This window comes from Camellia sinensis, chromosome 6, assembly GCF_055761805.1.
Source record: "Camellia sinensis isolate YWXY chromosome 6, ASM5576180v1, whole genome shotgun sequence".
Taxonomy (NCBI): Eukaryota; Viridiplantae; Streptophyta; class Magnoliopsida; order Ericales; family Theaceae; genus Camellia; species Camellia sinensis.
Window position 1 is genome coordinate 19,080,115 of NC_138966.1, and position 17,765 is coordinate 19,097,879.

The 17,765-nt window shown below is 36.0% G+C and overlaps 1 long non-coding RNA gene across 1 annotated transcript; it reads right to left on the reverse strand.

The window, feature by feature from the left end:
* Positions 1 to 939: 939 nt before the first annotated feature.
* Positions 940 to 2,151, reverse strand: LOC145792242 (uncharacterized). Its single transcript, XR_014331627.1, has 3 exons — positions 1,573 to 2,151; positions 1,348 to 1,503; positions 940 to 1,073 (listed from the first exon to the last, which is right to left on the reverse strand). It is a non-coding gene; the product is annotated as an uncharacterized LOC145792242 (long non-coding RNA).
* Between the last annotated feature and the right edge of the window lie 15,614 nt (positions 2,152 to 17,765).

Consider the following 17,765-nt stretch of genomic DNA (forward strand, 5'->3'; position numbering starts at 1 on the left):
ACTCCCCCTCATGAGAGGAAAGACGATGAAAAATTGGAGGCAAAGACCAAAAGAGTGTGATGTGAGTTAATATCATTTTCCTAAGTATTATTATCACGAGTATCTCAAAAAAAATTGTTTTTTTCTTCATTTTAGTAGGGCTTTTAGAGGCTTAAGTGACAAAATTTTGGTTGCAAGATTATTGTGTTAGGTAGGCTTTGTTTTAGTGGGTAATTGTGTTCCTAGCATTTTATGAAGCCCACATAGCCACTCATTGGCGTAAAACAAAATTAGTTTCAAATTAAGTTGAGAATTACAGGAGTAACGCTCTCTCCTCATCCTTTCCTCTTCTCCGATTTTTTTGCTACTCCATTCCCTTCTATGATTTACTTCTCCACTCATCTTCTCTATTCTATTCTTTCCATCTCTATTTCTCCTCTTTCCTTTTTGTATCATTTTCATCAAAACATAACAAGAATTAATCAGAATGAGTATATAATATCGTGCCCATCCTTTATTTGAAGAAATACTCAAGAAGTCCAAGTTGCAAGAGTTTATAAGGTTTAAACATGAAGAATTTGAAGAGCATAATCATGTTATTATACTAGAAAACATGCTATCAATTAGTTAAAAATAAAATAAAATTCTACCAAAAGGGGAAGGAAAAACCAAAGAAGTCAAAACAAAAAAGACCCATATATGGACAATTCTGAAGAAAATAAATTCCAAAATGATGAATGCAATATATTTTGCATTGTATTTGCTTAGAAAACCAAACTGTTGGTAGATCAAAAGTGATCTGAAAAGGCATTTTCTTATCAACACGTAACCTCAGTCTAACTTGCCATCAACTTGCTTAATGTCCATTTTTCTTTGTTGAAACTTCAGAACTTAACCATAAGAAGGTGAATTTTGGGATTATCAATATATCTAAAATATAAAAATAGAAGATATTCACCTTCTCCTCGGGTTCTTTTTCTTCAGCAGCCTCATTTGCAGAATTCTCCTTGTTAACATCTGTTGCTTCTTCCTCTCTAGCCGGCTTCTCAGAAGCCACATTTTTTTCACCTTCATTCACAACTTCCTCAGTCACTCTGAATAAAGTAAACATGGTCAGAAGAAATGTTAATTTAGACACCCTTAAAGCATTTTCAAAAATACAAAACGTCCCTAATATCAAAAATACAAAATGCCCCTAATATCAAAAAAATCATTCATACTTGTATTTGGTACTGCCCAATTTCAGAAAGAAACCAATAATAAGAAAAGAATCCAAACTGATAGGTTGATTAACAAGAAACCCAAGAAAGAAATAAATTAATCATAGAATAGAAAATTATACATGAAGGTTTTGAGATTAGAATGGACCTCGAGAAGGAAAGTATTGAGATCAGAGAGTAGATTCTCTTAGGGCTTGGTCTTGAAGTTCGATGATGACTTGAGGAATTGCCATAGCTCTCTTCGACATCTAGCGCACTTTGTGCTTCTTTCGTCCACTTTTTTGAACTTTAGCAATTGAAAAATCTGTGATAATCAAAGAACACGTCACGGTAATGAATCAATAAGAATTGAGAGAGAGAGAGAGAGAGAGACCTTGATCGATCTTGGAGTTGTAAAGGAGGTGAAGAGTTCGTTCTTCCCATGGCTCGTCTTGAAGGCCGTCGTGAATGTCTTCACTCAACTCATCCGAGTCACTATCACCGACTGATTCCGATTTCCTACTTCTACGCCTAAAACTCCTGCTCTTCCTCTTCCTCCTCGACTGTGAATCATCCGAATCAGCATCTAAAACAAATTGAGATGGAGAGAGAGAGAGAGAGAGAAAGAGAGACATAAGAAGAGATTAGGGATTTTGAGATTGGGGATTTTGGTTCAAGAGATTGGGGATTTTGGGTTTGGGTTTGGGGTGGGGGGAAACCTAAGCGGGAATGGAAAGGGGGGGAGATCGGGGATTTTGGGTTTGGAGTGGGGGGAACCCGAGCGGGAATGGAAAAGGAAGGGGGAAGAATGGAAATTTTTTTGAATTTTTTTTTTTCTAATTTTCATTACAAATGAATATTTAAATAATAAAACGACTCTTTTTTTTTCGCAACAGAGGATGTCATTGTTAAAAAAAATTATTTTTTATTAAAATAATTTGTTTATAGTTAATGAATTTTTATTTTTATTTTTCATTTAGTAAGGTTGAAAATTTATTTGTTTCATATTTATTTTAATGAATACAAAATTATTATTATTTTATTTGGTAAAAGTAGGGATAATATTTTCCATTAAAATAAAGTTAATTTTTTGTGGCTAATGAAAAATATTTTTTTGCGACTCTTTTTTTTTTGTTAAGTGATGGTGAAAGAGATAAGTGGTGAAGTTGTAGTAGTGGTAGAGGAGATAGAATAGCGGTGGTAGAAGAGTGGTAATGGTAGTAGTAGAGAGAGAGAGAAGAGCGAGAGATAGACAAACAGACAGAGAGAGAGAAAGAGAGAGAGAAGAGTGATAAGTGAGAGAGAGACAAAGAGAGAAAGAGATATATAGAGAGAGAGACAGGGAGACAGAGAGAGAAAGAGACAGAGAGAGAGAGACATATAGAAAAATAGAGAGAAACAGGAGATGAGCGAGAGATAGACAAAGAGAAAGAGAAATAGAGCGAAAAGAGATGATCGAAAGAAAGACATAGAAAAAGAGAGAGACGAAGAGAGAAGAAAGATGAGCGAGAGAGACAGAGAGAGAGAGATAGAGAGAAGATAAATGAGCGAGAGAGAAGAGAGATAGAGAGATGAGAGAGATAGAGAGAAAAGAGATGAGCGAGAGACAAAGAGAGAAAGAGAAAGAGACAGAGACAAAAACTGACAGATAGAGAAGAGTGATAAGTGAGAGAGAGAAGAGAGGTAATATTTTGTGGTAGAGGAGATGAAGCGGCAGTAGTGGTGAAGGTGGTGGATAAGAGACGATGGTGGTGGTGGTGATGGCGAAGGAGATTAGTGGTGAAGTTGTGGTAGTGGTAGAGTAGATGGAGTAGCAGGGGTGAAAGAGAGGTAATGGTAGTAGTAGAAGTGACAATAGTGGTAGTGGTGGTAGTGGAGTGGTGGCGATGGTAGTTGTAATGGTAGTCGTAGAGGTGAAATGGAGACCGTGGTAGTAGTGGTGGTAGTGAAATGGCGTTTGCAGTAGTGGTGAAGGTGGTAGAGGAGATGAGTGGTGAGAGAAAGAGATGAGAGAGAGAGAGATAGAGAGAAGAGAGATGGACGAGAGACACAGAGAAAAAGAGAGAGACAAACAAACAGACAAACAGACAGAGAAGAGTGATGAGTGAGAGAGAAAGAGAAGAGAGACAGAGACACAGAGAGAAAGAGAGAGACGGACAGACAGAGGAGAGTGATGAGTGAGAGAGAGACAGAGACAGAGAAGAGAGAGAGAGACAGAGACACATAGAGAAAGGAAGAGACAAACAGACAGAGAAGAGTGATGAGTAAGAGAGGGAAAGAGAAGAGAGACAGAGACAGAAAGATAAAAAGATGAAAAAATGGGTGAAAAGAGAAATGTTCAAAAGAGTAAGGCGACGTCGTTTATAGTGGATCGATAAATTGAAAAGGAGCTCGATAAATAGAGAAGATGTGAGTAAGAGAGTGAGCAATGAGAACATAGTGACGGAGAAATAGACAAATAGACAAGTAAACAGAGAGAGAGAAGAGTGATGCGTGAGAGAGAGACAGGGAGAGAGAGAGAGATAGACATAAAAAAAGATAAAGAGAGAAAGAGAGAGAGAGAGATAGATGGAGAGATAGAAAAAGAGAGAGAAACAAGAGATGAACGAGAGATAGACAAAAAGAGAGAGAAATAGAACGAAAAGAGATGAGCAAGAGAGAGACACAGAAAAAGATAGAGACAGAGAGAGAAGAGAAATGAGCGAGAGAGATAGAAAGATAAGAGAGAGAGAGAGAGAAAAGAAATGAGAGAGATAGAGAGAAGAGAGATGAGCGAGAGAGATAGAGAGAGAAAATAGATGTGAGAGATAGAGAGAAGAGAGATAAGCAAGAGACACAGAGAGAAAATGAGAGAGAGAAATAGACAGATAGAGAAAGAAGAGTGATGAGTGAAAGAGATAAAGAGAAGAGAGAGAGATAGAGACAGAGAGACAGGAAGATGAAAAAATGAATGAAAAGAGAAATGTTATATCAAAAGAGTAAGACAACATTATTTTTTTAAATTTTTTTTGTGACAGAAAAAAGTACTAGAATTTATTCAAACTATTTTGTGACTGTATATATATGAAGCTGTCTCAAAACCACAATCACTATGCTAGGTTAGAGTTTTCCAAAAACTCTTTTGAGAAAATTATACTTTCTTATTTTCCACGTTATATTGTTTTTACTGAATTTTTTTAATATTTTAAGTATTTTTTTTTAATTTTTAGACACACCTATCATAAATACACCTAAAAATTGAAAAAAATGTAAAAAAAATCTTTTAAAAATTCACTAAATACCAAAAATACAATAATTCAATACATTTTTTTTTGTATTTTTATATATTTATTAATTTTTTAAAATATTTTTCATAATTTTTTTTAGATACATCTAAGTAAGGTGCATCTAAAAAAAATATTTAAAATTTTAAAAATATTCACTAAAAAAAAAACACGAAAGTCATTTTTTGCGACGGTAGAAAATGCCGTCTCAAAAAATGAGAGCATTTGCGACGGCAAATTGTGCCGTCGCAAAAAAAGCAAAGCATTTGCGACAGCACAATTTGCCGTCGCAAATGCTCTCATTTTTTGAGACGGCAAATTGTGTCGTCGCAAATGCTTTGCTTTTTTGAGACGGCAAATGGTGTCGTCGCAAATACTCTGCTTTTTTGAGACGACATTTTTTGCCGTCCCAAAAAGTGACTTTTTGAGACGGCATTTGTGCCGTCGCAAATAGTTCCGTCTTAAAACCCCACTTTTCTTGTAGTGATCCCTACCTCAAGCTTGAGAGAGGAAGGAGATGATAACCCTAAAGCTCAACGTTGATGAAAACTCGATTCAATCAGTGTAAACGTAGCCCTCGTCGCCCTTTTCAATTTGGTGTAAAACTCTTTCATATTCTTGGATATTTTGGCTAGATCTTAGAGAGAAGTTTGGATTTGGGTGTGTTTGTAGGGAGAAGGAAGAGAAAAGATGAGTATAAAGAGATAGAGAAATAAAAAAGTGTATCCAACACATTTTTGGGATCTGTTTTGAAGAAAAGAGCACAAAATTTGAGACAGCGCCGAAATCCGCACAAGAGGTTCAAATTCCGCACGAGCGGATTCTAATGCTACATGGGTGGTTTGCTCCAAAGAAAAACCCAAAATTTTTCACAAAATCCGCTCAAGCGGAATCTAGAATTCGCATGAGCGATTTCTACCCAGAAATCCCTGTGTGAATCCGCTCGAGCAGTTACCAAATCTACACGAGCGATTTGGCCCAGAAAACTCGGAAACTGATTTTGTACTCCGAAACAAGTTCCAATGCCCAAAACTCAAAATTTTTAATCCAAAAATGTTAAGAAAAGTTAAGTAAGAGCAAAAAATAATTCTCAATGACCCAATACGATAAACAAAACGCCAAAAGTAAAGCACACCATCCTATTACACAATACTATTCAAGTCCAAGACCAGGGACATCACAATCTTCCCCTCTTAAGAAATTTCGCCCCCGAAATTTGGTCACACCTATAACGCCTGAAATCAAAGGCAATAAACCATCCATAATATTAATAAATGACAACGATGTACAAATATAGTTTTTCTGAAATAAGTATCCTTCCATTTCATATGATTCCATGATACAAAAGGTAGCACGTGTAGTTATACATTCACAAGTCCTAACCCTGAATCGATAGCATGCATTACAAGTTAAAGATATGAAATAAGAGTTAAAACAAATAAACAATGCCGTAAAGTCTTACAACTTTCCAAGACAATGCTTGGTTACAACAAAAATGAGTTTTTAAACTCAATACTGGTAAAGCCCTAAGCTTGTACAAAAATAATTACAACAAGTAAACAAAATGAAGCTCTTGTCTCCAGTCCTCCCAAGCTATGGTCTTGGCGGAGACATATCATCAGTACCTGAAAATAGTTTTTCACATAGGGTGAGCCAAAACCCAATAGAGATACTACAACACAGTTTATGAATCTTAACAAAGGTATAAGGTGAATGCATATACAATGCTTATGCCAAAATATTTTCATTTCTCTTTCCAAAATCGTGCAATGCCAAGCTTATATCTCAAATCATGATATCATTTACTTTACAATAGAAAATAGGGCAATAAATACAATACTGTGAATCTCTAGAACGTGTTTGCAAGTAGGCTACAAGCACTACCAAATTGTCATTTTTTACCAGTATTAATCGGAAGGCTCAACACCTAACCGTGTGGGTTTTTAGACTTTCACCAAGGACACACAGGCCAACTTAATACCACAACTACACTCCTACCTAAATTCACCAAGTTATTCACTCATTTTTCTCAAAACAACAACATTTTCAAATGTGTTAAACATACAATAATGCTCAATGCCATGGATGAGAAAATAGTTTCAATTCTCCTAATTCTCATGCAATTTCTACAATCATAGTTATCATTCACCGATAACCCAAAACAAATATCTCTCAACAGATAATTAATTTCCATAAAGATAAACTTTTCAAATTCCAAGATTGAGTGGTAATACATACCCAACTCCACCATCCTTATCAATATCAATCTAATTTCACATTTCTAACGTCAATTCCAATTATTTATACAAAATCAACATTTGATATATTTAGGGCAAAACCCCTTTTTCTCCAAAATCAAATCCACTTATCAAAACCAACCATTTTAGTACAACTTAACCTCATTTCTAATCCCACAATCATTTTCAAGAATCTATTTGAAAACCCCTCTTTTCAGTTTTAATCTAAAAACCTAGATTGTTCAAAAATTCTCAAATCGCAATATTGTTTTAGAAATAACAAATAACTAAGTTAAAAATCATAAGAAAGTGCGAAGGATCCCTACCTCAAGCTTAGAAGACGAGAGAGAGAATAAAGAAACTTCAAAAATACCGAAACCCAATTTTGTTCCAATTAGAATGAAGCTCTAAATGAGCTCTACCTTTTTAACAAATGAACTAGGGTTGATAAATCAATAGATTTAAGTGTATTTGTGGAGAGAATGTGAGTTTTAAAGAGAGAGGCTCTTGATTTAGGGTTTTTAGAAAGTTTAGAGAGAGATATATGAAAAAGTGAGCCAAAAAGGTGATTTTACGGACGGATATACACGCAGACCACTCGAGCGCAAGAAATGTTGCTCGAGCGACCAGACATAATAAGTGAGACGCTTGAGCGAAGAAGTTTACCGCTCGAGCGAAGAATACAAATTCCTAGAAGTTTTATAGACATTAGACCATCGCTCAAGCTCAAGAAGGACCACTCGAGCCAACACCACTTGAGTGCAAGAAATACCGCTTGAGCGAAGAATACCATCTCTTATTATCTCTGCAGACCTGCAAAAGTATTGAAAGTTCACAAAGACCTCTCGAGCACAAGAATCACCGCTCGAGCGAAGAGACAAAATTCTAGGCAACAACAGTTTTGAAAAACAAGCTACCCACTTGTTCCAAATGCAACTAAGACGCTCCAATAACCAAAATCAATGAGGAATAAGGAGAAACAAAGCATGAACAACCATATAAGACGATAAGACCCGAATCCAGAACATCAAATGGGTCGGGTTTAAACCAAAATCGCTAAAACACCTCTCCCCAACCACCTCTAATAAATAAAGACAATTCAACAATAAAAGGGCTCCGAGTGATAAACAACCACACAATGACAACAATGAAACCATAATAACAACTATTCAATTATAGCATAGAGATCTCAATCTCACAACCTTTCACTACCATCATCGAAATTTTCCATGGGCCAAGGCCACAATACCAACAGCCACTAATACAACAATCATAAGCATGAGTTCAACAAGAATTGTAACAATCCAACCATGGTTCTCATGCTTAAAAAAAACAACAACAATCATAACAACAAATGGTTTACAATTTCAATTATTTATTCTCAAACACAAGAGAAAATTACAATCTAGAACAAACTAAGCATTCTCAAATAAATCCGGATACTGGAAGTAGACTTCTGCCTCCCGTTTCTAAGTTGCTTCATTTGCCCCATTGTGCCTCCACAACACCTTCATTAACGGTATAGTCTTGCCCCTCAACACGTGTTCTTGGACATCTATAATTTGAAGGCATCCCCATCTAGTTCCAAGCCAACCCAATCAAGTACATATGAAGGGTCAGGTTCGTACTTCCTAAGCATAGATACATGGAACACGTTGTGAACCCCAGAAAGCTGTAGTAGTATGGCCAAATAGTATGCCACTTCTCCAATCTGTTCTAAAATCTCAATAGGTCCAATAAACCTTGGAAACAACTTCTCACTGTTACAAAATCTCATCAAACCCCGTCTCGACAAGATCTTAAGAAACACATGGTCACTAACCTCGAAGGATAGAGGTCCCCTTCTCTTATCAGCATAACCCTTCTGTCAACTTTGAGCCATAGCTAACCTCTTTCGAATGAGAGCAACCTTCTCGGTTGTTTCTCTAACAATCTCCGAGCCCAACATTGGTGCATCACCCATTTCGGCCCAACAAACTGGTGATCCTCAAAGTTGGCCATACAAGGCCTCGAACGGTGCTATCCCGATACTTGCCTGATAACTATTGTTATAGGCAAACTTAATCAATGGTAGGTGTCTCTCCCAAAACCCCTTGAAATCAAGGACGCAAGCTCTAAGCATGTACTCCAAAAATCTTAATAGTACGCTCTAACTGCCCATCGATTTGAGGATGATAAGCGATGTTAAGGCTCAACTTAGTTCCCAACGCCTCTTGAAGTCTCTGCCACAACCGGACAGTGAAACGAGGGTTTCTATCTGAGACAATGATCACAGGGACCCTATGAAGTCGAACTATCTCTCTAATGTACAACTCTGCCAAATAATCAACTGAGTTGTCGGTGCGCATCGGAATGAAGTGCGTAGACTTAGTCAACCCATCAACAATTACCCAAACGACATCATTACCCCATTGTGCTCTAGGAAGCCCAACAACAAAATCCATGGTAACATGCTCCCATTTTCACTCGGCTGTAGGTAAGGGTTATAGCAAACCCGCTAGCTTTTGATGCTTGGCCTTCACTTATTGACAAGTAAGACATTTTGAAACAAATAAGGCGATGTTTCGTTTCATACCCCGCCACCAAAGCTAACGACTAAGGTTATGATACATTTTAGTGCCTTTGGAATACACCGTAAGGGGTGAGTGATGAAATTCTTGGAATACCTCATCTCTACAAGATTTCGATACAAACAAACGATCTAGATACCTCACACTCATATCCGAGTAGATATTCAAACCATTCTCTTCCTTCACGTTTCAATAAAGATATCAAATCTATATCAATGAAGGAATCAAATCTATATAAACGAAGTCGTTGTTTATAGAGTTTGATTTTTGTATATCAAATTTTGAGAGTTTTATCAAGATTGAGAGTTTGAGTTCTCCAAATCTGTATCAATGAAGTAGTTCTCCATATCTGTATCACTGAAGTCCTTTTTTAGTTCAATCAGGTATGTTCAAGTTCGTGTTTGGATTTGAATTTGTTTGAGTTTGATTATTGTTTTTGTTTTTGATTTATTTTTATTGCATGTGATTCGTAAATATGTGCACTGTTTTTGTTTTCGTTCGATCATGTATGTGCTCTGTTTTTGTTTTTGTTCTTGTTCGATCACAGTAAAATATTACTCTGATTTTTGTGTGTATCTATGATTTGTTTTTGTGCTTAGTTTTTGTTCTTATTCAATCATAGTAAAATTTTCCTCTGGTTTTGTATGCTTCTGTGATTTGTTTTTGTGCTTTGTTTTTATTTTTGTTCATGTTCGACCACAGTAAAATTTTATTCTGATTTTGTGTGCTTTTGTGATTTATTTTTGAACTCGTAGTGACAGTAACATTTTGCTTTAATTTACAGTAATAATTTTTACTTTGATTGACAATAACATTTTATTTTGATTGATAGTAACATTTTATTTTGTTTTTGCATAAAAATGATAGTAAATTTTACTATTTTGTGATTTTCAAGATATGTTGTCTATTGTTTATCCCCTTGTTGTTGACCGGGTTGATGTGACTGCTCTTAAAATGAGCAATTCAAATGAAAATCTTGTATTTGTTATTGATGAAGTTACAAAATCGGGTGTTACTAGTGGATCCGGCCTTATTGATAATCAAATGGATTTACTCCCAATGTTTTGTCGCTATGATAAAAGGCCTTTATTATATGCTGGATGGATAAATGGAATTAGACATGTAGGTCAAATAATGGTCCATTTTATACTTTGTTGTTGAATTGTTTGGTGCAAGATTGAGTTGTAAAGTAGTTTAAGTTAGCCATTACAATTTCTTTGGAATTACTATGTAATACAGTAACATTTTAATGTTTAGTATTTATGGGTCGCTGTGAATGTTACGACCAAACATATCCACCCAACTTGCACCAAACTCCACAAAATCACAAGGAATGAAATGTATAATTATTTAGCATAACTATAATCACATCTACTGATAACACAGATACATATTGCCAAAATGACAAGTAATCAATCACATTCCTTTTTACATATATGTATCGTCCTTTAACATCATTTTCAAAATATCGTTTACAAAAAAAAAAAAAAGAAGAAGAAGAAGTCAAACCCCACTTATATTTCTCAAAAAAGCCGAACTTGTTTATATCTTTTACACCATTTACAACATTCAAGATATTTCTAAAAAAGTTATATTGCATTTTCCTAAATTCTATTTGTTGTTTAATTGACATCCTCCTTTACGATGTTATGCTTTCACTTTCATATTCTTGCTTTTGTACTCATTTTCAGTCCACGATCTCGAATGATCATTTACGAACGCATGCACTAATGTTGTTCGAAAATCAGTGTGAAATTTTACTAATTAAAGACATTTACTACAAGAAAAATTAATTATTAAGGCATTTTTATAACAGCGTTTATTGAAACACGGTTATTGGCAGACCTACAATAGCGTTTTCAAAGCGTTATCTTAGGGTTTCAATTAAAACACGTTGGGTCAAGATGTCAATTAACTCTTCATCTCTCTCAAAGCACTTTGTTAGTTCTCAGATTTCAAAACACTATCTCAAAACACCTGTTTGGTTTTACGATTCTAGGAATTTTATGTAACAATAAATATGATATGTATTTTATGTTAGAAAACAAATTAACAATAATTAGTTTGGTTAACTTGGTTAAAGTTTATTGATTTTACAATAATAACTAGTGTTTAAATCTTATAAGAAACATTTTATGTTTTAATTTTTATATGTAAAATATAAAAAATAATAAACAAATATGCCACGGTCCGGTTCGGACAGTTCCACCATTTTCAGAACCAGAACCAAAACCCAAACTAAAAAAATTAGACTAAATAGACAGATTAGATCGGTTTATCATTCCATTGATTTTTTTGAATACCTTTACATATAACTCACTCATATCTCAAATTGGCAAATTACCTCAAATTGGCAAATTAAAAAAACGGTAATACACATCTTCATCTTAAAATATGAATTTATTTTTTATGATTTTAGAAACTATAAATACCATTTTATTAAAAATTATATTTAACAAAATTAAAAAAAAAATCTTAACTATTCTCTTTTACAACAATAAAAATAATTATAATTATTACTTAGAATATATTTCTAATATCATTAAAATTTGTTAATTAATTTAACAATTTATTAATAAAATGAATAAATTGTTATGCAATTAAAAATTTAAAAGGCCGAAATATAATTTTTTAAAATTATAAAGATAAAATCATTTTCTCAATTTTTTCAAGGTTACCTTTTAATGTCTTTTTTTTTCCCCTCTTTCAAAATTGATCTTTTATTTTTAATTTTTTAAGGGGCTTTCTAGTTTAGAAACTGATGTAGGCCGAAAGGTACCACATTAAGGTCGCTTAAGTTACATTTATAGTCTTTCAATCCTGTTTATTTGGTGGAAATGATGTGTTTGTGCACTTGTACAGATTTGGCAGGAAATACGCAAATTCAATAAAAAAAGGATGCGAAAGCAGATTCTCCGTGCGAGAAGCAAAAAATTTGAGCCAGCCACCTCACTGCACGTGCAACCTGTGATGACCGAGTGCGCTACTCATTTTGTTTTCCCTCATTTAACTTTGGGTTGGTCATGTTGGGGTGTCGGTTTGACTCAGAATCTTGTTAATCATTAGGGTTTGTTGTGTTCAGTAGTTTTTCTCAAAACTTTGTTCTTGTTTATTCCGGTGTTGAATTCCACTTGTTTTGGAGGGTAAGGGTTTGGTCCAGAGTGCCAGGGATTGAACTGAGGAAATTTTGGGCTAGAGGACCAGAGCTGCACGTGCAGAGAGGGGGTCACACGTGCTGGAGGTGAGGCCGTACGTACGGGAATCTGAGGAATTCTGGCTAGCACACTACATGGGGGGGCCGCACGTGCGGGAAGCATGCTCCGCACGTGCGGGAGTAAGTGCCACACGTGCGGGAGTCACTGTGTCCGAAAATTTTCTTTTTCTTCCTTCTTTGGGCTGAATGTATAAAATTTTATACACATCTCTCTCTCTCTCTAAAAACCCTTTTCTTCTCCTTCTCTTTAGATTTCCTACATCAACAGCCACTAAATCCTTGATTTCTCCAAATCCTCAAACATTTCGACCTTGGTTCCTTGATTAAAGTTGGAGAGCTAAGCTAGAGCTTAATTGTGGGCAGTGAAGATTGGGTTTCATCACCGTTGATCCTGGGGTTTCATCTCTTTCTCTCCAAGGACTTGAGGTAGGGATTTTCTTAGAGTCATATATATGTTTTGCAAGTTTTTGGTTGATTTTGAGAGTTCTTTCTTGATTATTTTGAAAATTGGTTTTTGGCTCAAGAAATTAGTGGCTTTGTAAAAGGAATTCATGTTTTGTTTCTTTTTAAAGATTTTCTTGAATAGCTGAATTACATTGGCTTAAGAATGATGTTTTTAGTGAGGTTTCACTAAGAGATGAAGAAATGTCTAGTTTTTGTGAAAAACCTAGATATTGGGGGTTTTAGAAAAATGTTGGGGATTTATGGATTTTCTTGGGTTAAATGAAGGAGTGAGTGGAAATTTCATATTGTTGTTTGCAAATATAGCAACTTCTTGATGTATGAGGATTTGGAGACCTTACATGAATTTATTGTTAAATGCATATACATATGTAGTTATGAAATGGCACATTGTTAAGTTCCATGATATATGAGAATTGTGATTTTAGAAGTTGATGTTCAAGACATTGCATATAGTCTTGAAATGACTAAGATGTTGAGAATTGTACAAGATGAGGAAATATTGCTACGTGTTGATAGATTTAATTGAACATGCGGTTATTATCGTATTATTGTTGAGATACTTAAAAATGGAGAGAATGTTAGGAGGCATTTATCGTTATTGCTTTACATACTCATTCAATTGATTGTTATACATTTTGAATCGAGTTTGGAAATGTTTACGTTGAGAAAAGAATATTTCGAAATGAGAATTATTGAAATGTTTTGGGGTAAATACGTTGGTAAGTCCGAATAGAAGGTGTAGATGAAATGGATTAAGTTGGCCTGAGTATCCGGGGTGAAAGACCAAAAGCACGCGCGGAGGAGGTACGACTTCCCTTCTGGCTAGCAACCGGTAAAGTGGGGTTTTGGTAGTGCTAGTTATGCTTACTTGCAGACACCAACCTAGGGATTACCTGAGTCGTATTTACCGCCCCTCTGAAATAAATTGTAAATTTCTAAATTGTTGAGATCTCAAATTATCATTGGGCATGGTGGTTTTCACAAGATGAAAAACGTAATCTTCTTTTAAATGGCATAGCATGACATTTGCATTTCATATTGGGAATCTTGCATAAATGTATATACTTTGTCAAGGATTCTCTATTGGGCTTTATGCTCACCTCTATGGGATTTTGGTACAGGAAAAGACGTGGTGAACCCGCCAATCTAGAGCGTGGATATATGTATATAGAGCACAAGGCTTTGTTTTGTTGTGATTGTATTTTGTAAGCCTATGTCTATAACTGTTTGAGTCCGAGAGACTATTTTTGTATAACCGGGCTTAAGCCTTGGAATTTGTAAGCCCTCGAGGGCATTTTATTTACTTTTGAATTTGACGTTTCACGTGTTATAGATTCATGTATGTAATATCATTGAATGTATAATTCGCATGTGGGATTATTTTGTACAAACTTTAATGATCAATGTTATGATGATTTCAGAATCACTATTATTCTATAATGAATGCTAGTCGATGCACCTAGATTATGTTGGAGAAAATTTGGGACGTTACATGACCAAGCTCCACTGCACGTGCGGCCCACCACCGCTTGAGCGGCTTACCTAGGGATGCGTGCACAAAATTTTGGGTTTGTTTTACTGAGAATAAAAGGAAGAAAAATAAGCTAACGTAGGGTTCGAAAATATTCTAAGGAAAAGAGAGACTAGGGTTTGAAGAGGGGATTTCTAAAACTTCAAAGGTAACTTTCATGGGAGCTTCTTCTTCTTCCACTTCCTCCACCTCTTCCCACTCCTCCATGAGTGGCTAGACTCTTCTTTTCTAAGGTTTTGATGAAACCCTAGCCATGTAAATAGGTTTCTTTTTGGTTTTCTTTTATGTAATGGTTAGAACAATTGTGTGGTTCTCAAGAAGTTTTCTAATATAATTTTCCATTATTTCTTCAAGTATGCTACTTTCTGTGATTGTTGAATGCTTTCTATACAATAGTTTTCTACTCTTTCATATTCAAGGTATGAGACGAGCCATACTATGAGAGACAAGTCGTGTTGCTATCCTAGTTTAAAGCGAACGACTCATACTACTTGAGATGGTTCGTGCCTATACATTGAACGTGTTAATTTTCTTGATAAATGCGTTAAGCTTGTAGTTGCGAAGTATTATTTAGCTCGAACCGTAACATAATTGAATCTCAAATTGAAGCCTTGTTTATGTAATTAGTGGTGGACTCATTATCCTGGGTTTGTTCCAAAAATCAATCATTCCAATTTTATTTATAATTGCTAGTTTAATCACTTTGTTTAATTTAATTATTATTAGTTTATGAATCCCTTAATCTTTTTATCAAAATTAATTTAGGAATTTAACAATTAAATTAGTTTAATTTCTCGTTTTTCCCTATAGATTGATACCTGGACTTACCATTATTTTAAAAGAATTTGGTATAGTTTAGTATTTATTTTTGGTGTATGAAACGACCCATCAAATTTTGGCCCCGTTGTTGGGGACTTCTGGCGAAATTGAGTAATTTAAAATTACATTCCTATTTTAATTTTAGTTTCGGATTTTATATTTTAGTGTTGCTAAGTTTGCAGAGTGTTTGCAAGTAGAGCTATCACCGAAGTGCGAGAAAAGTGCAACTGAGCTTTAAAAACAAACTGCAGCACCAAAGTGCTTTAAAAAAAAAAAAAAAAGCAAATACTCCCAAGCAAAGCACCAAAGTGCTAAAACTAGAGGGCTCAAGTAGAAATTGGGGATAATGTCTACACATCAAGCACCCACAAGACGAGTAAAGAGTTTTCATTAAATCGCTATAAGTATTTCTCCCTTTGGTATTTTGCTTTCATAACTTAGTGTACAGAGTCAAAACTTAGTGTGTGTATGTGTGTGTGTGTATGTGTGTGTGTGTGTGTGTGAGTAGTATATGCACAGACGCCTTTCTTGTCATCCTGAATTATGGAGTTTGGACCTTGAACTAGAAAGAACTCTTAGGAAACTTAGAGCCTCTTCCCGTGTTCCTAGGTTTGAATACCCTTATCCATACTTTGAACCAATAGAGATGGCGAATTTGAATGGCCTAAATGGGCCCAACCGGACCCTTAAGGATTACTTCACACCCACTACATATGCATCACCATCATGCATCCAGTTACCCCAACACCACTGTTGCTCATTATGAGATTAAGTCCAGCACCATCCAAATGCTCCCATCATTCTATAGACTAGCTCATGATGACCCTTATAAACATTTGCATGAATTTCTAGAAATTTGCTCTACAGTAAGGATCCAAAATTTCACTAATGAAGCCCTAATGTTGCGATTGTTCCCATTTTCATTAAAGGACAAAACCAAACACTAGCTGAACTCCTTACCTGCTAATTCTATCATAACTTGGGACCAACTACAGTAGAAGTTTCTGGAGTAGTACTTTTCCATTGGTAAGACCAACCAACTTAGGCGAGTTATTACCAATTTTGCTCAAATTGATGGCGAGCAATTTCATGAGACATGGGAAAGACTTCGTGACCTTCTCCAATAGTGTCCCCACCACCAAGTGCATGATTGACAACTTGTTTAGACCTTTTACTATGGCTTAACTAAGCCTCACCGCCAAATGGTGGATTCTTCTTGTGGTGGGACATTCATGTCCAAAAATGATGCCGAGGCATGGCAACTATTTTAGAACTTAAGTGATAATTTCCTTCACCATGCCTCCACAACCTGGCAAGTCCTACAGCCAATAGTTTGAGCCTCGAAAAGAGAGGGCATTTATGAGGTAGGGCAAAACCTAGAGTTAGCCCAACAAGTAGAGGCATTGTCCCACAAAATAGACCAATTATTAGCTGTGAGAAATGCCACTACATAGCAAGATTAGCCTTAATTTCACGAGGCATATGTTATTTGTGCGAACCGGGCTCATGACTTGAGTGAGTGCCCTTCGGCATCACAATTTCTGGAATTAGTCCAAGAGCATGTGAATGCTGCTCAAGGATTTTCCAACCTAGGTAATGACCCATATTCCAACACATACAATCTATGATAGAGAAATCACCCTAATTTTTCATGGAGACCTCCTTCACGAGGCACTTCTTACAGTCCTCCACTACCAAGGCAGAATTTTAATAATTTGCCAACCAATCTTCCTATTGACCACCACAACCTTACCGACCCCCATAACCTTACCAGTAACCACAACCCCCATCTATTTCTCAAGGCAACTCTGCCTTTGAGACTCAGGTGTTGGAAATTCTCTCAGAACTTAAGGGGTTAGCACCAGTAGTTCACTCCCATACTCACTTTATTGCCAAGCTAGAAGCCTAATTAGGTCAAATGGCTAATAACATGAATAGGAGAGAGGAGGAAAAATTATCGAGTCAGACTGTGGCCAACCCTAAGGGTCAATATGGTGCAGAGGGGTTGGGTGGAAATGGAAAGCACCATGAGCAGGTGCAAGCGGTGATTACCTTGACAAGTCCAGTTGCATCTGATGCAACTAAGGCTAAGAAGGGTGATCACGATGATCAACCCAAAGAGAGCAAGGGTGAGAAAGAAACACACAAGGGGGATGACTTAGTCCCTAGTACTTCACATGAGTCTAAGGCACCATATATGCCCAAGGCACCCTTTCCCCAATGTCTTGAGACATCATCCCCTTTTAATAAGAAGGCGGCATCCATGGAAGCGATGATGGAGGTTTTTTAACTAGTTAAAATCAACCTCCCCCTGTTGAAGGCGATTAAGCAAATACCCTCTTATACTAAATTTTTTAAGGACCTTTGTACGCAAAAGCGTAAATCTAGGACACACGTGTCCCAAAAGGTCATACTCACGGAGCAAGTAAGCTCCATTTTATTGAATGACACACCCCCTAAACTTAAAGACTCGGGTGCCCCAACCATT